The sequence below is a fragment of the Myotis daubentonii genome, chromosome 2 (genome assembly GCF_963259705.1).
Source record: "Myotis daubentonii chromosome 2, mMyoDau2.1, whole genome shotgun sequence".
Classification (NCBI taxonomy): domain Eukaryota; kingdom Metazoa; phylum Chordata; class Mammalia; order Chiroptera; family Vespertilionidae; genus Myotis; species Myotis daubentonii.
Genome location: NC_081841.1, coordinates 120,090,921 through 120,111,583, shown reverse-complemented (window position 1 = coordinate 120,111,583; position 20,663 = coordinate 120,090,921). Strand labels below are relative to the sequence as shown.

At 44.3% G+C, this 20,663-nt stretch overlaps 1 pseudogene; it reads left to right on the top strand.

The window, feature by feature from the left end:
• The first annotated feature begins 738 nt into the window (after window positions 1–738).
• Window positions 739–10,052, top strand: LOC132226662 (small ribosomal subunit protein uS2-like; annotated as a pseudogene).
• The last annotated feature ends 10,611 nt before the right edge of the window (window positions 10,053–20,663 follow it).

Sequence of the window (20,663 nt, the reverse complement as noted above, 5' to 3'; positions counted from 1 at the left end):
CCATGCTCCCAGCCCATGGGGCTTGACAGGGGACCTCAAGGTCCACCTCCCACCCCAGCTGGGACTGAGGGACCTGAGGCTGTGCCCCCTGCTTGGTGGGGCTTTATAGGGGACTTCAGGCCCGGGTCAGGGACCTCAATGTGCACCCCCCAGGCCAGGGGACCTCAGGCCATGCCCTCTACCCCAGCACTGGGCCAGGCGACCTGAGACCACACACACCCCCATCCGGTGGAGCTTGACGGGCATGGGGCCTGCTGGGTCAGATCTAGTCCAATGAGGGTGGGCCTGGCCAGGTCTGGATCTCACACAATTTTGAGGCACATGTGGGTGGATGGGGACTTGACTCTGGTTCCCATGGTGTGCCCAAGATTCTGACAGGAGGAAGATTTCCATATACATTTTACTAATTTTCTTTCATCTCTGGCACTTCTATTATAGAGAGAGGGAAAATAGCAATATTAAAATATTTTCTCTAATTAATTCCCTTTTAGTGTGCAAGAATTTCATGCACTGGGTCACTAGTGTAGGAATATAAGCTAAGAACACTTTGCTATGGTAGAGTAATATTTTGGAGATTTTAATAGAAATATTGACGGATTTAAAAAATTTCTCTCCCTTGTCTCCCCTCATTTTGGTGGATGGCACAACCAAGATGTAGAAGGCACCTTTCTGTGCTAATCAGAAGGGCCCATAACTATTATTCTGGGTTCCTGTGGCAACTTAAAGAGGATTTTCACAATGCCTGGAGCCCTTAATGTCCTGCATATGAAGGAAGAAGATGATGTTCTCAAATTTCTTGCAGCAGGAACCCACTTAGGTAGCATCCATCTTAACTTCCAAAATGGAACAGTACATCTACAAAAGGGAAAGAGATGGCATCTGCATCATAAACCTAAAGGAACCTGAAAAAGCTTCTGCTGCAGCTCAGGACATTGCTGCCATTGAAAACTTGGCTGATGTACTAGCCAGTGAGCTGTGCTGAAGGAAGCTTGCTGCTGCCGCTGGAGCCACTCCTATTGCTGGTCACTTTGAACCTTCACTAACCAGATCCAGGCAGCCTTCCCAGAGCTGTGACTTCATCTTAATCACCATCTTCTTCAGTTTTTTGGTAAAAGTATAGTTGTATACAATATTATATTAATTTTAAGTGTGCAACATAGTGATTCTATATTTATATACCTTAGGAAATAATCACCATGTTAAGTCTAGCAACCATCTGCCACCATATAAAGATACTACAATATTATCAACTGTATTTCCTGTGCTGTATTCCTATGATTTATTTTAGAATTGGAAGTTCGTACTTCTTAATCTCTCTCATCTATTTCACCCATCTACCCACTTCTCACCCCCCTGGCAACCATCAGTTTGTTCTCTGTATTTTTAGTGTGTTTCTGTTTTGTTTTGTTTATTCATTTGTTTTGTTTTTTAGATTCCACATATAAGTGAATATCATATACTATTTGTCTTTCTCTGTTTGACTTGTTTCACTTAACATAATGACCTCTAGCTTCATCCATGTTGTTGCAAATAGCAAGATTTCACTTTTTATTTTTATTTTTATTTTTTTAATTAAATCTTTATTGTTCAGATTATTACATTTGTTCCTCTTTTTTTTCCCCCCATAACTCCCCTCCTCCCAGTTCCCGCCCCACCCTCCGCCCTCACTCCCCACCCACTGTCCTCATCCATAGGTGCACGATTTTTGTCCAGTCTCTTCCCACATCTCCCACACCCCTTTCCCCCCCAAGAATAGTCAGTCCATTCCCTTTCTATGTCCCTGATTCTATTATAATCAACAGTTCATTCTGTTCATCAGATTATTAATTCACTTGATTCTTAGATTCACTTGTTGATAGATGCATATTTGTTGTTCATAATGTGTATCTTTACCTTTTTCTTCCTCTTCCTCTTCTTAAAGGATACCTTTCAGCATTTCATATAATCCTGGTTTGGTGGTGATGAACTCCTTTAGCTTTTCCTTATCTGTGAAGCTCTTTATCTGACCTTCAATTCTGAATGATAGCTTTGCTGGATAAAGTAATCTTGGTTGTAGGTTCTTGGTATTCATCACTTTGAATATTTCTTGCCACTCCCTTCTGGCCTGCAAAGTTTCTGTTGAGAAATCAGCTGACAGTCATATGGGTATTCCCTTGTAGGTAACTGAGTTTCTTTCTCTTGCTGTTTTTAAGATTCTCTCTTTATCTTTTGCTCTTGGCATTTTAATTATGATGTGTCTTGGTGTGGTCCTCTTTGGATTCCTTTTGTTTGGGGTTCTCCGCGCTTCTTGGACCTGTAAGTCCATTTCTTTCACCAGGTGGGGGAAGTTTTCTGTCATTATTTCTTCAAATAGGTTTTCAATATCTTGCTCTCTCTCATCTTCTGGCACCCCTATAATTCTGATGTTGGTACGCTTGAAGCTGTCCCAGAGGCTCCTTACACTATCCTCGCATTTTTGGATTCTTTTTTCATTTTGCTTTTCCGGTTGGATGTTTTTTGCTTCCTCGCATTTCAAATCATTGACTTGATTCTTGCGCTCCTCTGGTCTGCTGTCGGGCGTCTGTATAATATTCGTTATTTCAGTCCGTGTATGCTTAATTTCTCGTTGGTTCCCCAATATAAGATCGAGGGTCTTATTAGTTTTCGTGTAGATCTCATTAAGTTTATCGACAGCTTCTAAACAGTTCTTGAGGGACCTAAAAGTGTGGTTCTGAACTCTATATCTTCCATTGACAATTTTGTCCTGTTTCTTTGTCTCCGCATTTTGTTATGCTTCCTTGGTGTACCCCCTAGTGGTCTTTGTTCGCAGTCTTATAGTTAAATCTTGATTGTTGTAGCAAATTCCAGGGAGGGTTTGACCTCCAGGCCAAGTGGCTATGAGAATCAGCTGTGTCAGCAGTGAGAGAACTTCTGTCCTCTAGGGAGGTGCTAATCTAGCCTTTGCCTGAGGCTATCCGGCAAATGCCTCTGTGCAGGGCTTGGGCGGGGCGGGTCGCACAGGATCAACAGGGTGGGCCGGAGAGAGCAGTTATGGCGGCTCTCAGTCCTGTCCCCAGGGGCTCTGCCTCTCTGAGTCCCAGCACCCGCTGCAAAGCTCGGAGAGAAAGCTGCACTCGCTCTGACCGAAACCAGACAGTCCCGCTTCTCCCGTTTGAGTCTGGGTCCCTAAAGACTCGCCCGGATCTGGTGCTCAGAGTCTGCGACTCCCTCCCGATTGAAAACAACAACCGCGCCCTCCGCCGCCAGCCCGCTCTGCGCACTCCGCACCTCAGAATTTGACTTCACCACTGCGCCTCCTCTGAGTGTCCGTGTGCGTTTCTCTTTCCTCCTAGTTGTAGGACTTCCACTCAGCCAGCGTTCCTGTGGTTCTGGGTAATGTCCGTTCCGTGTTTTAGTTTCACTTTTGAAGTAGTTGTTCAAAGCAGCAAACTCCGGCGTTAACCTATGCCGCCATCTTGGTTCTCCGAGGGGGAACGGGACTCAGATTTCACTTTTTATTGATGAATAATATTCTGTTGGATATATATATATACTAGAGGCCCGGTGCACAAAAATTTGTGCACTCGGGGTTGGGAGAGGAGGTCCCTCAGCCTGGCCTGTGCCCTCTCACAGTCTGGGACCCATCAGGAGATAAGGACCTGCTGGTTTAGGCCTGCTCCCGGGTGGCAGAGGGCAGGCCTAATCCTAGGTGTAAACCCTGGTCGGGCTCAGAGCAGGGCCCATTGGGGAGTTGGGGTGCCGCCTCCTGTCATGCACAGAGCAGGGCGGATTGGGAGGTTGCGATGCCACCCTCAGTCATGCTCAGGGTAGGGCCGATTGGGGGGTTGGGGCACCACCCCCTGTCACACTCAAGGCAGGGTCCATAGGGAGGTTGCAGCGCCACTCCTGTCATGCACAGAGCAGGGCCGATCAGAGGGTTGGGGCTCTGCACCCTGTCACACTGATCCCGGTGCTGGGAAGCCTCGCTGCTCCGCTGATCCCAGGGCCAGGACGCCTCTCGGCTCCCCTGATCCCTGGCCCGGAGGCCTCTCGGCTCCGCTGATCACCGGGGCCGGGAGGCCTCTCGGCTCCGCTGATCACCGGGGCCGGGAGGCCTCTCGGCTCCGCTGATCACCGGGGCCGGGAGGCCTCTCGGCTCCGCTGATCACCGGGGCCGGGAGGCCTCTCGGCTCCGCTGATCACCGGGGCCGGGAGGCCTCTCGGCTCCGCTGATCACCGGGGCCGGGAGGCCTCTCGGCTCCGCTGATCACTTGGGGCCGGGAGGCCTCTCTGCTCCGCTGATCGCGGGGCCTCCGACTCCGCTGATCACCGGGGCCGGGAGGCCTCTGGACTCCGCTGATCACCGGGGCCGGGAGGCCTCTCGACTCCGCTGATCACCGGGGCCGGGAGGCCTCTCGGCTCCGCTGATCACTGGGGCCGGGAGGCCTCTCGGCTCCGCTGATCGCGGGGCCTCCAACTCCGCTGATCACCAGGGCCGGGAGGCCTCTGGGCTCCGCTGATCACCGGGGCCGGGAGGCCTCTTGGCTCCGCTGATCACCGGGGCCGGGAGGCCTCTCGGCTCCGCTGATCACCGGGGCCGGGAGGCCTCTCGGCTCCACTGATCACCGGGGCGGGAGGCCTCTCAGCTCCGCTGATCACCGGGGCGGGAGGCCTCTCGGCTCCACTGATCACCAGAGCTGGGAGGCCTCTCGGCTCCGCTGATCGCGGGGCCTCCGAATCCGCTGATCTCGGGCCGGGAGGCCTCTTGACTCTGCTGATCCCAGGCCCTGAGGCCTCTCTGCCCTGCTGCTTCAGGGCTGTTTGGCTTCGCTCTGCTTGGAGCCTGAGTATGCAAATTAACCACCATCTTTTAGCTTCTATAATTAAAACATTGTATCTTTTGGAGTTGTTGCTTCAGGAGCTCAGAGCCCTGCAGCTGCAGGGATCCTTGACTTTCTCCATCGCTGGGGCAACCAAGCCTCCTATTCTCAGCTGCCTGGCTGCCAGCCGCCATCTTGGCTGACAGTTAATTTGCATATCTCGCTGATTAGCCAATGAAAAAGGTATCGGTTGTACGCCAATTACCATTTTTCTCTTTTATTAGTATAGGATATATATATATATATATATATATATATATATATATATATATATATATATATAGTACATCTTCTTCATATTTATCTATTGGTGGATACTTATGATGCTTCCATATTTTGGCTATCCTATCTAATAAAGAGGTAATATGCAAACTGACCATCAGTCCAACACACAAGATGACACCCCCTTGTGGACACAAGAAGGCCTGCAGGGGAGGGCAGTTGTGGGCTATCAGGCCTGCAGGAGAGGGCTGTTAGGGGCAACCAGGCCTGCAGGAGAGGGCAGTTAGGGGCAACCAGGCTTGCAGGGGAGGGCAGTTGGGGAGGAGCAGGCCTGCAGGGGAGGGCAGTCATGGGCGATCAGGCCAGCAAGGGAGGGAAGTTAGTGGTGACCAGGCAAGCAGGGGATGGCCATTGGGGGCGACCAGGACTACAGGGGAGGACAGTAAGGGGAGACCAGGCCTGCAGGGGAGGGCAGTTGGGGGCGACCAGCCTGGCAAAGGAGGGCAGTTAGGGGCAATTGGCCAGCAGGGGAGTGGTTAGTGCAGTGATGGCAAACCTATGACACACATGTCAGAGGTGACACGCGAACTCATTTTGGGTGACATACATCGACAGAGACAAAAAATTGCATAATTCAAATATTTGTCTCTCGCAACGGCCAGAGTTGGGCATCACTCAAGTAATATTATTACTCACGTTACTCATGATCAATAATGCAATTCTAAAACCAGATGTAAACATGTACATTGGTGTTGCGTAGCAAAGATACATAGTGAAAACATCCAAGATACATTGTTGTAATATATAAAAAGGTTAAGAATTGCACTATAAAGAGATTAATCTTTACTCATGACATTTTGTTTTTACTTGAGTGACAAAATGCCCAATTCTGGAAATGGCCTCGTTATTGTAAATATGTGCCTCGGGTAAGCTTCCCGTGCGTTCGGGTGCATTTGGCAAACGGACACACTTGATCGCCATGTTCGTTAGGAGACAGGAGTGGGAGGGTTAGAAGGAAAAGATATACAGTGCAACAGTGCTCGACGAGACATTCTGCATGTCAGATAATTGATTACAGCACCATATATTTGTTGGTTATACATACTATCTTTGAATTGTTTTGCACCAGGAGTCAGTGCAACAATACTTCAAAAAGTTAATAGGTAAGAAACCTATCAACCTTGTATAAAAAACGCGTGATTTATATTTATTTATTTTTGCAGCCTTGTGATGGAGAATCAAAAAAATTAAAAAGGAAGATTGAATGATAAAGGAAGTGGAAGTAGCAGTAGCCATCCCTTTCAAGACATATGAACCAAGATGTATGGGATTGTCGACAGAAACAACAGGTCATTGTGCATACTGTGTAATGAAACAGTAGTAAGCAGAATGTAGAATGTAAAGAGACGTTTTGAAACTAATCATTGTCAGCTCTTGAAAAAAAGTATCGATGAAAGGAAGGAATACATTTCTAGGCAGCTACACCTCTATAAAAGTCAATCAAATTCCATCATTAAATTTGTAAGATGCTCTACAAATTTAACATCAGCAAGTTACTGTATTGCTCACTCCATAGCTCAGCATGGAAAAGCCCTCAGTGATGGAGAATTTATTAAGGAAACATTTCTAAGATATGCACCAGCTCTATTTCATGATATGAAAAATAAAGATGATATTATTAAAAGAATTTCTGAGTTACCACTCAGTAGAAATACTATCAAAGACAGAATAATAGATTTTAACAAAAAAGTACAACATCAATTAAAAAAAGACTTAAATAGTTGTAAATATTTTTCGATTTCTCTTGATGAAACTACTGATGTCACATCAAATGCTCGGTTGGCCATTATTGCTAGATATTCTGATGGTCTCACAATGAAAGAAGAGTTGATAAAGTTAGAATCAGTGCCAATAAGTACATCAGGAAACAAAATATATAAGGTTGTTATAAAAACATTCAGTGGCCTAAACATTGATATCTCTAAAGTTGTGTCAATCACAACAGATGGGGCACCAAATATGGTGGGAAAAAATGTGGGATTCCTGAAATTGTTTATGGAAGCTATTAGACATCCACTTGTACCTTTTCATTGCATTATCCACCAGGAGGTGTTGTGTGCCAAATCGGGATTCTCAGAATTGAATAATTTAATGTCAGTTGTAACAAAAATTGTGAATTTTATAGCTTCTCAATCCCTTCACAAGAGAGAATTTTCTGCACTTTTACAGGAAGTTGATTCAACCTACAGTGGACTACTGATGTTCAATAATGTGAGATGGCTGAGTCGAGGTAAAGTACTTGAGCGATTTGTGGAGTGCTTTGAAGAAATTACAGTATTTATTGAGAATAAGGATCTGGCAAACTTTCCTCAGATCAATGATCATAAGTGGGTCAGCAAGTTGATGTTTTTTACAGATCTCTCTGTTCATATGAATGAACTGAACTTAAAATTACAAGATTTTGGCAAAAGTATTGATGTTATGTTTGGATACATCAAATCTTTTGAAAGTAAACTTAAAATTTTCAAGTGAGATATTGAAACTAAAACTTATAAGTATTTTCCTTGGATTAAAAAAGTATTTTGAGAAGGCCACTACAATGAATGTAATGGAGTCCATACTTATGTACCAGAATATAGTAAACTCGTTATTTGAACAGTTCAGCGAAAGATTCGACCAATTTAGAAGCCTAGAACAGACCATTAAAATAATTAAGTATCCAGATGTAGTTGTTTACAGTACTTTGGAATTAAAGGATTTCCAATGGATGCAAATTGATGACTTAGAGATACAACTTGCAGATTTTCAAGGTAGCATTTGGACTCATGTGTTTGTCAACTTAAGGTCAAAACTTGAAATCTGGAACGAAATCGTTTGAATAATGAAGAAGAGTGCAACTACGAACAAGAAATTTTGAGTGCTTGGAACAGAGTACCTGACACTTTTAGCGACATAAAAAAATCTAGCGATGGCTTTGCTAACAATTTTTTCATCAACATATTTTTGTGAGACTTTGTTCTCAACATTAAATAATATTAAATCGAACAAAAGAAACTGGCTAACAGAGGAAGTTATGGCACTTGCTTGGCCTTGAAGTGCACCAAGTATGAACCTGTAATCAAAGAATTAGCAGACAAACTTCTGCACCAAAAAAGTCACTAATTTCTAGTTTTCGTATCATTTAATTATCATTATTTTTATTATTTTTTTTCCCCTAAATGTACATTTTTTTTCTGTTTTTGTTCATTTTATACATATTTTTGGTTGGTTTTTCTTTGTTAAATGGCATTTAAATATATAAAATAAATATCAAAAATATAAATCTTTTTTACTATGGTTGCAAATATCAAAAAAAAATGAATATTTCTATATGTGACACAGCACCAGAGTTAAGTTAGGGTTTTTCAAAATTTTGACACACTGAGCTCAAAAGGTTCGCCATCACTGGGTTAGGGGGTGATCAGGCTGGCAGGCAGAAGCGGTTAGGGGCAATTAGGCAGGTAGGAAGGCGAGTGGTTGGGAGCCATCAGTCCTGGATTGTGAGAGGGATGTCTTACTAAATGGGCAGTTGGATATCCCTTGAGGGGTTCCAGATTGGAAAGGGTGCAGGCTGGGCTGAGGGACACAACCCCCCCCCACCACCACCACCGCACGAATTTAGTGCACCGGGCCTCTAGTTATGAATAATGCTGTAATGAACATCGAGTGCACACATATTTTTGAGTTAGTGTTTTGATTTCCTTCAGATAATACACAGAAGTGGAATTGCTGAATTGTATTTTAATTTTTGAGGAACTTCCACACTGTATTCAATACTGGCTGCCCCAATTTGCATTCCCTCCAATAGTACATGAGGGTTCTCTTTCTCCACATCCTCACCACACTTGTTATTTGTTGATTTTTAAATGATAGCCATTCTGACATGTGTGAAGTGATATCCATTGTGGTTCTTATTTGCATTTCCCTGATAATTAGTGTTGTTGAGTATTTTTTCATGTATCTGTTGGCTATCTGTATGTTTTCTTTGGGAAAATGTCTATTGATGTCCTCTGCCTATTTTGAGTTTTTATTGTTGTTGTTCATTTGTTTGTTTTAATGTTAAATTGGTTGAGTTCTTTACAAAGTAAGGATGCTAACCCATTATTGGATATATCATTTGTAAATATCTTCTTCCATTCAGCAGGCTGCCTTTTATTTTGTTGATGGTTTCCTTACATGTGCAAAAGCTTTATAGTTTGATGTAAGCTAGAATATCTTGCTTATTTTTGCTTTTGTTTCCCTTGCCAATGTTTCTAAGACCGATGTCAAAGAGTTTACTGCCTATGTTTTCTTCCAGGAGTTTTATGTATTTTAGGTATCACATTTAAACCTTTAGTCCATTTTGAGTTTATGTTTGTATATGGTGTAAGAAAGTGGTAGAGTTTCATTTTTTTTTTTTGCATGCATCTGTCTAGTTTTCCCAACACCATTTATTAAAGAGATTGTCTTTTCCCCACTGTATGTTCTTGCCTACTTTGTTGTAAACTAACTAACTGTGTAAGCATGGGTTTATTTCTGGGCTCTTCCCCATGACTTCTGATGGTTACTGATCCCAGAACTCATCACAAGTCTCTCACCGAGGCTCTCATGTTAACCTGCCTACCACTGCCTATGTTACACAGACTCTCCTCCATATTATGTGGACATTGCCACCCCTTGCATCAACAAGCGGGCTCACTCAGTGGATCTGAAGTGGTGGATGCTAATTTGGGAAGTTCTGCACAGGCATGGCATCATGGCTTGTAAACACCCATGGCAGGTCATGCCTGATCTCTGCTTCTACAGAAATCCTAATGAGATTGAAAAGAAAGAGCAGGCTCCTGCTTAAAAGGCTGTGTCTGAGGAAGAATTTCTGGGGAATGGATTGTGCCAGCTCCCAAGATTACTGCTACTCAACCCAAGGACATAGGCCAGTCTGAAGGCACTGTTTAGTCAGCAATTCACCGCTGAGGCCTGGAGACACAGCCTGCCCCTGCTGACTGACAGGCCTGCAGGACCCACTTCTCAGGCTGCTGAATGGATGGAAATGACCACTGATGCACCTTACACTGTCTTCCACAGGCTCTTAAACAAAAAATGGAAATAAAGTTAACAAAAAAAAATGACTGTGTTGTTGATTTTTTAAATTTAGAAGACAAAAAGGAGAGCTGCTTCCCACCTTGGTCTTCCAAAGCCTAAACTCATTAAGGGTGTTGTTTCCTGCTTCTAAAGCAAACCTGAAGCTACAGGGAATTCCTCTAAGGGGAAAACCTCAGGAATGGAAAAGGATTTTCCCGTCTAGCCTTTTAAAAATAATTCTTTCCAATACTGGGAGTGGAGTCCCAGGATGGCTGCCTGAGAGGAGGCCCTGATAGTTTTCCTGATTAGAATCCTAGGAATTCAAGACCCACCCCCCCAAGAGGGTTTGCAGGTGAGGCTGGGCCCCATGAGAGAAAGAGGAAGAACTTACTTCTATGACTCTGTCCAGCAAAGAGAACTTTGCACCTGAGGGGCTATATGGACAGGCTCAGCAGAGCCTCAGACAGGATGTGGTGGACAGATGACTCAAGAACTGAATCCCCTCCAACCTCCTGCTTCAATGCTAATCAAGCTAATGGAACTTCAGCACCACCCTGGGGAAAATGGGGAGAAGAAACCCAGAAAAAATAGGAAATATGTTTCTGACCATCAGGTAGAACAGGAGCTTGAAATAAAAGTAAAGTTATAGAAAACATTTAAAAACTCTTATTTCTTAGAACACTACACTTGTGGATGGAATTCATTCTGGCTAAAGTAACAGGGACTCATGTCAGAGATGCCAGCTTGAGCAGAGACAATCCAATAAGATAGCCAATGGCTTGAATTCAGACAGGAAGAACAGGATGCTGGGCCACAGCTGAAGAAGACGCATCTCTGCTGCAGATAGGAGAGTCATTCTGATCACACTCGCTGGGGCTTCTTTGTGAGGAAGAATGAGAACGTGGAAAAACTTCCATAGTAAATGACAGGCATTTACTTCTCAGTCCAAAGTGGGAGTCAGTTATTTCAAACCAATCTTGTTGGCACCTTAATAAAGACCAGAGGTAAACAAAGACACTCTTTAAAGAGGTTTCGTCTCCACAGTCGGATCCTACTTGACTATCAGAGTCAAGATTTTGGTGCCTAATGTGGGTACTACCACGTAAGCAGCCTCTCTCTGTGATAAGGATCGCTGCCCCACAGCAGAATCTCTGACATTTCTCTTAGCAATATTTTTTCTGCTATATCTTCTCAGACAAGAGAAACAAACAAAAAATAAACAAATAGGACTACATCAAACTAAAAAGTTTTTGCACAGCAAAGGAAGCCATCAACAAAATGAATAGGCCACTTAATTAAATGGAAAAACTTATTCACCAATGACACATCACATAAGGGGTTAATGTCCGAACTTTATAAAGAACTCATACTACTCAACAGAAAAAAAACAAACAATCCAGTTTTAAAAAATGGACAAAAGACCTGAATAGACACTTCTCCAAAAAGGACATGTAGAAAGTCAACAGACTATGAAAAGATGCTCAAAGTCACTGATTGTCAGAGATGCAAATTAAAATCACAATGAGGTAACAATTCATACTTCTCAGAATGGTTATTATTAATAAATCAAGAGTTTGTAAAGAAAAGGGAAACCTCATGCACTGTAGGTGGGAATGCAGATTGGTCCAGCCACTATGGAAAACAATATGGAGTTTCCTCAAAAAATTAAAAATGAATCTGCCTTATAACCCAGTGGTTCCACTTCTGTAAGTTTATCCAAAGAAGCTCTAAACACCAATTTGAAAGAATATACATATCCCTATTTTCATTGCAGCATTATTTACAATAGCCAAACTCAGCCATGAAAAACAAAGAAATCTTACCATTTGTTACAGCATGAATGGAGAGGGTATTATGCTCAATGAAATAAGTCAGAGAAAGACAAATCACATATGATTTCACTTATATGTGGAATCTAAAGAACAAAAAACTGAACAAATAAAATTGAAACAGACTCATAGACACAGAGAGCGAACTGGTGGTTATCAGAAGGGAGAAGGCTTGGGAGACTAGTTGAAAGAAATGAAAGATTAAGAAGTACAAGCTGAAAAAAAAAAGTACAAGTTGATAGTTTCAAAATAGTCACGGGGATCTAAAGTAAAGCATAGGGAATGCAGTTAACAGTGTTGCAATAAGTATGTATGGTGCTAGTTTGGTACAGGAAATATTGAAGGGAACACTGTGATCATCTTACCACTAAGCTGTAACACGTGAAAGCATTAAAAAATAAAATTGAGAGGAAATCCTATCTTATAAAAGAGAAACATGTAAATTGACCATAACCCCAACACTCTTCCCATTGGCTAATCAGCAAGATATGCAAATTAACTGCCAACCAAGATGGCGGCAGGCAGCCAGGCAGCTGAAGCAAAAAGGAGGATTGCTTGCTCTAGTGATGGAGGAAGCCAAGGTTCCCCGCCTGCCGCTGCCGGCCTCTGAGCTGCAATCTACGAAACAATGTTGCAATTATAGAAGTTAAACAATCCCCAGAAACCTGCTTTCAGCCAGCAGGACCGCAACAGTGTTTCAATTATAGAACAAACTCAAATACCTGCTTTCAGCAGCTGAGGTCTCAGAGCTGAAGCCAAGCCTCAGAGCTAAAGCCAGCTCTCAGCTCCAGTGACAGCCATAGAAGGTAAATAAATCCCAGAATAAAAAAATAAAAGAAAAAAAGGAGAGGTTGGGAGCTTCAGTCGCCCGCCAGCCTGAAAATGGCCCTCAGCCACTCACCCAGACTGGCCAGGCACCCCACTGGGGACCTCCACCCTGAAGGGTGCGTGAACAGCTGCAAACAGCTATCATACCCTCATCCAGGCTGGCCAGGCACCCCAGTGGGGACCCCCACCCTGAAGGTGGTGTTACCAGCTGCAAACAGCCATCATCCCCTCATCCAGGCTGGCCAGGCACCTCAGTGGGGACCCCCACCCTGAAGGGGGTGTGACCAGCTGCAAACAGCCATCATCCCCTCATCCAGGCTGGCCAGGCACCCAAGCGGGACCCCCACCCTGAAGCAACAAGATGGCGGCTAATTTGCATACTGAAGGCACGCAGTGGGCAAGGCTGTCTGCAGTCCGGGACTGGATCCGTGACCCTTCCCAGCGGGGGGGCAGCTCGCACAGGGTGGATCGGTGGGGTTGGGCAGGGCAGGACGCCTGGCTTCTGCTCAGCCCCAGTCACTCTGGGCAGGTGAGCAGCGCAGAGAGCCTCTGGACAGGGGAGGCAGGCCGGCGGAGGGCCGCCTGTACTCCCCACATGGCGGTGGTGACAGCTGTGAGTACACCAAGTGGAGCCTGCAGGCTGAGCTGAAGTAGCGCCTGCAGGCCATCAGCACCCAGGAGTGGCTGCGCAAGATCTGCCTCCTGGCCCAGAAGGTGCAGGATCGCAGGGACAGCCACTGTGGCGGGCCAGACTGACATCCTCCTGGCCGCACCACGGAGGTTTGCAGATCTGCAAAGCCAGAGGCCTCCGGTGTACACATCCCCCCCTGGCGTTGGAAAATCCCGCAGCACACTGTCACCCTCCCGCGCCTGCAACAGTTGCAAACCAAGGGGTGCACAAGTTCCCCCCCCCCCCCCCGCCTCTCCACCACACTTACATCAACCCAGCATGCCTAACACCCCCACAGGATGTGCACACATCCCCTCTGATGCGCTCACGTCCTTTGGAGAGTGTCTGGGTGTTCTGGGTGCTGAGGGTGGGCGCCTGTGAGATGACAGTAAGAAGGCGGAGTGGTGATGCCCTGTTCCCATGGAGGACAGTGCAGCTACAAGATCACCTCTGGGAGGTTAATGCAGGTGCTGAGGCGGGAGCATGTGCAGACAAACACACCTGGTGGGCCCTCGCTGAGGTGCCTTCGGTCAGTGTTCAAGATCAAGAACCCAGAGGCAGAGAGGAATTCCGTCCTCTCAGTGAAACAGGGGGATAGTTGGGGCGACTGTAGAGGAGGAATGTGCACTTTGGGTGCCAGCACCCATGAGCGAAGGCTGCCCTGACTGAGCCTCGCTTGCTTGGGGCCTAGCGCACTCCTGCCAGGCAGCGGGTGACAGGACGTGCTTTTCCGAATTAATGAGAGAAAACGTTGATTTTCCTGCTGCCCACGAAGGTGGAAAGTGATGTGGGGAGACATGTGGGGAGTGAGCGAGGTTCCCTGTCTGGGGGTTCCAAATCTGCTGTTGGTTTCTTTCACCACTGACTAGAGATATACAGGGTGTCCCCCCGAAATGTATACACACTTTGAATATCTACTAATTCCAATGGTTTTAAGCATAAGAAAGAAACAACAATGGAGCTGTTATCTGTTAAAAGTGTGGGCACAAACAGGTAGTTGGACAATCTGAGGGGTCTCAGATTGGAGAGGGTGAAGGCCAGACTGAGGCCCCCCCCCCCCGCCCCAGTGCACGAATTTCATGCACCGGGCTACTAGTAAAAGAATGATGCCCCAGAAAGGCTTATTTTAGATTGGTTTTGTTGCCTGACACATAATAGGTGCTTGATAAATGGTAACCAATGAATAAATGTCTGAGGTTCTGTAGAGCCTTGTTTGTTCCAGGGGAACATAATTTTTTCTCTTCAGCCAGGTCCTTAGGCACTAGAGCTGCTGTTGATGCCTGTGGCCCAGAGCTACTCAGATGCCACTAGGTGACCCCCTCCTCGGGGACTGAGTCAGACAATATCTTATTTTGGAAGTGCTTCACCCTTAGCTCAAATACCCTGTTTTATAATGGCCTTTTGACTTTATTTTCTTCCCTCACTAGTCTGTAAATTACTAGAGCAGACAAGTATATTCTCAGCACAATGGCTGGCAAATATTTGTGAAATTAAATAATAATGTTATGGAATCACAGCAGCTTCACCAATCAAGGCCAGACAATGGCTGCACAGACTCAACTCAGCATTATCAAGTGTCAGTAAATTGATAATCTCTGATCTGTGCTACTTTTCACAAGGTGCTTACATTTTTAATAATCTCTATTTCCGAAGTCTTTGAATTTCCAGTAGGAAACATCTATGTCAAGCAAGGCAACCTGGCAGGTATTCCCAGATGCTCAGGCCAGAGCAGCAGACTGAATGCCTAGGGCCAGACAATCCTCCACTCTACCATGCACTAAGGTGCACAAAGTGGGATAGAAAAGAGGAAAGGAGAGGAGTCTCTGATAATCAGAGGGTTCCTGAAGCTAAGAGAGGAATCATGGAGCTGAACAAACAAAATACAGCCAGTCAGATGCTACAGGCCTAGTTACCTGCCTCTTTAAGTTCACTGGGGCTACAGGAGGGATCTTGCTGGTTTGAGGCCCATTCCCCAGGGAGTAGGATGATGCACGGATGCCCACTGGTGGTAATCTCCCACACTGCAAGGCTCCAAATTCTGGGTGGTCTCCAGAGGAAGGGTGGGTCCGCCCAGAGGAGCAGCATCACCTCTTAAGGAAAGAAGAGAATCAATGGGGGGCGGGGGCAGGAAAGCCAGAGTGCCTGAATTAAGTGCCTGACATTGCGAGATGTTTTCTTAGTGAGTCTATGTCCAGTTAGTCTTTGTGGATTGATTTTGTGATTACATCTTGAAGTCTGGCTGCCCGGAGCCTTGATAAAATCTTTACATCTACATTAATCAGGAATGCAGGTAAGTGCCATGGAGCACTTGCCAGATGTGCCCAGCAGATGAAGACCTTCACTGAGGAAATCAATGCTCCTGGGGTCAACATTATCTGACAGGTTCAGTAGCCCAAAAGTGCTGAGCAGTGAGGATGGGTAGGAAATTGGATGGGGCTGGTGTGGACATGCTTGGAGACCTTGTTGCGAAACCAGCAAAGCCCAGTGCTGAGGAAGAGCCACAGGCCCCATTTCTGAACTCTTAGGAACAGGAAGATTCTCTTACCACAAGAGTGGGGAGAGTGGGTCCAGATATAGGCCCAGGCCAACTGGCTCTGAAAGAGCATCAGGACTTTCCCAAAGAAGCAAGAATGATTTCACAGATTAGGACTTATCCTAAGGGTAGGTTCTTTTCTTCCCTGTACACAGATGAATCATCCTATTAAGTCATAAACATTTTTATAGTTTATCCAGCAGGTCGTTATGTGTTAACTTAATGTGATGTGTTTAACCAAAGGGATTTTAGAAAGCAAGGCATTACATGGCTCCTAGGTGGGCAAGACATGTGGGAAGATGATTTTTCTTACCATAAAATGAATAGGTTAAAAATAATATGATTTCCTATATCAAGCCCTGTTCAAGAACCTGAAGGGCCAAACTCTTAATTCAGAGCCCAAACTATCATGCAGTTTGAATTATTTCATCATAAAATTACAGCTGTATACCCATGGTTTTTTTCACTTATGCCTCTAAAAGTCAGTTACCAATGTGGTTGTTTACCTGACTGAAAGTTACTTTTTGGAAAAGCACACACTAGTTAACTAAATAAAAGTTTTAAAATCACGAGCTAAATGGGCTTCACTTACTAAAATAGTCGCACAGCCATTTAATGAATGACTACATTGAGGCTTTTAGGATCTTGCTATATGTTTCATGATAAGTGAAGTGGGCAAAGAACAAAGGGATCCTGCCCTTCCTCCATTTGTGTGCATTGAGGATGCACTTTTTGCCATGTGTATGCTTTACCCAGCGCCCCTTGAATTCACAGATACAGCAAGCATTCTCTCTTCTGGCTTCTTGGAAAAGACAGGCCTTGAGAAGTGATTTCTGAGAAAAGCAATACCCCGCAATGAAAAACTGGTCATAAAACATAAAAGAGAAACTCCCCTTCTCTCACCAACAGTAATGCGTCTTCTACTGTATCCTGCCTTCTAAAGGCTTCAAACAGTGAAAGAGCCGAATTTGAAACATTTGCTGCATTAAGGCGAAATTGAGCTTAGCCAGGATCTTTATGGGTCTTATAAATATTTATACTTAATAACATCTGGGCTGAGCCTTAGTTTTGAAGCTCATGTTTGCTGAATGAGTCTCTCTCTCTTTTTTTTTTAAATGAGAAATGAGGCTGGGGAAGACACCTTTAGTTTGGTATTTTATAGTTTTCATATTTTTTCCTGTTAGCATATCTCACAAGAGCCAAAGCAGTGTTTGTTTGATTTATTCATTTTATTACTAGTCAAGAGGCACACAGTGAAATGGGAAAAGAAAAAGGGGGCCAATTGAAGGTGGAAGCTCTCTTAGGACCAGCTTACACAGCTGAGGGTTGCACAATTATCTGCAAATGTTAGGGCCCCAAATCCAGTTTTGCCTGAATTCTGATTGGCTGTCCCAAAGGTCCTGAATTTCATCTAAATAATTGCATAATGTTCTTACTTTGTTTTACCTGAGGAGACTTAGTCATGGGAGTCAAACAAATGCTGTTGATCTCCTCAGTTTCTCCAAAAGCTGTTCAAGGACTGATTTATTATTTTTGGACAAGTCAAAATCAGCCATATTTGCATAGTTAGAGAGCAATTATACCTTTGAATTCAAAGGAGAAAAATGTAAGAATGCAAATGAAGTCAACCCTCAATTTTCTGCACTGGGAGAAGAGCAGGCTATTCAAAACTCACTGGCATTTGGTTTGGCAATGGGTTTGTGCTTTTAATCAAATCCAGTTCTTTAAAATTTTGTGGACATGCACTTCAGCAAGCAAGTAGCCTTGCTTTGAATCCTGACTTTAGAAGGAGCTAGGAAGAAATTTCCTTCCCATCTCTTCCCTCATGTACACCTCAATAAAACCAGGGAGGCTGGGCAGGGTGGAGAGACAGCTTTCTTGCTGGTTCTGAAAGGTTTTAGGAAAAGCAGCACTGTCCTCTCAAATGTCCTGGGAGCAAATTAGGCAGTGTAACTCATGTTGCAAGGGCCTCCCCACAGGGATGAATGCTGCAGGAAGGCAAATGAAGCTAAATCTCCATAGAATAAGGAAGGAATTAAAATGTTTCCTGCAAAAAGAGGGAGCTGTCAACTCAGAAAATAATGAAATGGGCCCTGGCTGGGTAGCTCAGTGGGTTAGAGCATTGTCTGGATACGCCAAGGTTGCAGATTAGATCTCTGGTCAGGGCACATACAAGAATCAACCAATGAATGCATAAGTAAGTAGAACAACAAATCGGTGTTTCTCTCTCTCTCTCTCTCTCTCTCTCTCTCTCTCTCTCTCTCTGAAATCAATAAATAAATAAAAAAGAAAAAAAATGAAATGATAAGTGTTAGTGAATTTGAGAGATTTGCCTCAGGTACAGCAAAATGCAGATCATTGCACACATAGCAGGTGCACACAAATGGACACAAGGAAGGATATTTTGATAGAGAAGTGACTTGCTCAAGGTCACTTAGGAATTCAGTTCTCCGGTTTATTTCCCACAGAACCTCTGACCACTAGTACTTACATTGTATTGTCTTGAATTAGGTCGACAAACATTTTTCTTCTTTTCCGACCGTAAATGAGTACAAGTGAAAAACTTTAACAATTCCATTCTTGGCACTGGCCTTTTCTACTAAGCTGCCTCTGGGCGTCACATCAACTCCTTTGAAAAAGGAGATAAGCCTCCACTCTATTATTAGAAGTAAATGCTTTGAGAAAGTGATTTTTTCCCACCCTCGGCTTGTCATCCAAAATGTACAGAAAGTGAGAGTAAAACAGAAGATAAATGTCCCACTCCTTGACTTGGAAGTTGGTTTTTGTCCAACCGTGGGGGAAGCCTTCAGAATGAGATAGCAGGTAGAATTACGCTTCATTTTCCTAACGATGCAGGCACTATAATGACCTTGGAAAAGTAATCCTCAACATGATACCCATAGGAATATTTCTAATAAGTAATTTGAAATCATATAACATTCCTGCCGTGATGCAGCACCAGGGAACCGTGAGGAGATTAATTTTCTCCTGTTTTTCTAAATGAAGCTGGGAGGCAGGAAGAGGGGCATTGCCTACTTAATACTAGTGCTCTGACACTGTGTGACTATGTTCTTGGGCTCACATCCAAATGGCCCTCAGGCTGAGAGAAACCAAAACTGAAAGCTGAGAACCATCAATCTCTAACACTGAGCTTTTCAGATGCTTTCTGAAAATCAAATATGCACACGATGACCAGTGCATCCTGTGATTTCTAAAGGCTAGAGCCCCGGGGAATGGGCTGATGAAAAGAAACCCCAGGAGGAATTGACAAAATCTAGCCTTTGAAACAGAGGCTCAAATTTCAGAAATAAAAAAATAAAAAAAGATTTTGCTTAGAACAGTTTGAAGAAACAGAAATTCTTTATGCCAGAACGAGAAAGAGACATAGAAGACACCCAGTTAAGAATTTTAAATGTAAGAAAAAGTAATATTAGTAAAATATTCGTATGCAGCATCTGGTTGAGGAATTACATTAAAATATTTTTCACTAAATGGAATAGAAACCATTCTAAATCTTGACTGTTCTGTTGGACACACTTTTTATAATAATAGCCACCATTTAATGGGCACTTAGCAGATATCAGGCACTAAATTGGGTACTTTGCCAGCATAATCTTGATTAATCCACAAGAAGAAGGAGTTATTATCCCCATTTTCCAAATAGAGAAGTTGAGGTTCAGAGAGGTCTGGCCTCTGTTATGCCCAGATTTCAAGATCCCCAAGAAAACCACACCAGGGAGCCAGTCCGATGCAAAAGCAGAAGGTCCTTTATTGAGTTAGCTAACCCGACCCGGGCCTCCAGTCAACGCAGCGACCGGAAACCGAGTGCCACCCATGAGAAAATCAGGGCTTTAATAGTGAGGGGAGGGGAGCTGACTGTGGGCCCTGCCGATTGGCCAGGTGCAAGTCGGGTCTTGTTACACAGGATGTGGTCATCTTTATGGCGCGAACATCCCTTGATTGTCATTGGTTAATTCAAAGAAATCCCGGGCGTGGCCAGCAGGGGCCTGGGCTTCCGGGAAGAAGGCACTCTTCTGAGCACATGGCCTCTGCCCCAACATGGAGGATCCAGGGTAAGATGGAGGGCCTAGCCCTCGCCCTTTCAGCCTCAAGATCACACAGCTGGTGTGTGGAGTACCCAGGACCCAAATGAAGCTTGTTATCTTGTCAGTCAGCTGCCTGCCTTGTATAATGCATCACACTCCTAGTTCTAGGTCCCTCCCTGACCAGAGAAGGAAGCTGTGCCTTAGGCCCAGAGGAAAGCTGGGATCCTCTGGAGAAATCTACTGGCAAGTGGCCAGCCACCCCATTCTAACAACATACTAATGAAAGGCAGGAGACAATAGATTTACTAAAATAAGCATTTTTATTTTTTTTACAGTATGAGGAATATAGTCGGTAATATTGTGATAACTATGTATGGTGTCGGGTGCATACTAGACTGACTGGCATGATCATCACTTAAGTTATATAAATGTCTAACCACTACGCTGTACACTTGAAACTAATATAATATTGAATGTCAACTGTAATTGAAAAATAAATTTAAAATAAAATAAGTACTTCCAGTGTCATCAGTTGGATAAGAAGAATGACAAGGCATGTGATCAGTCTGAATAATATAC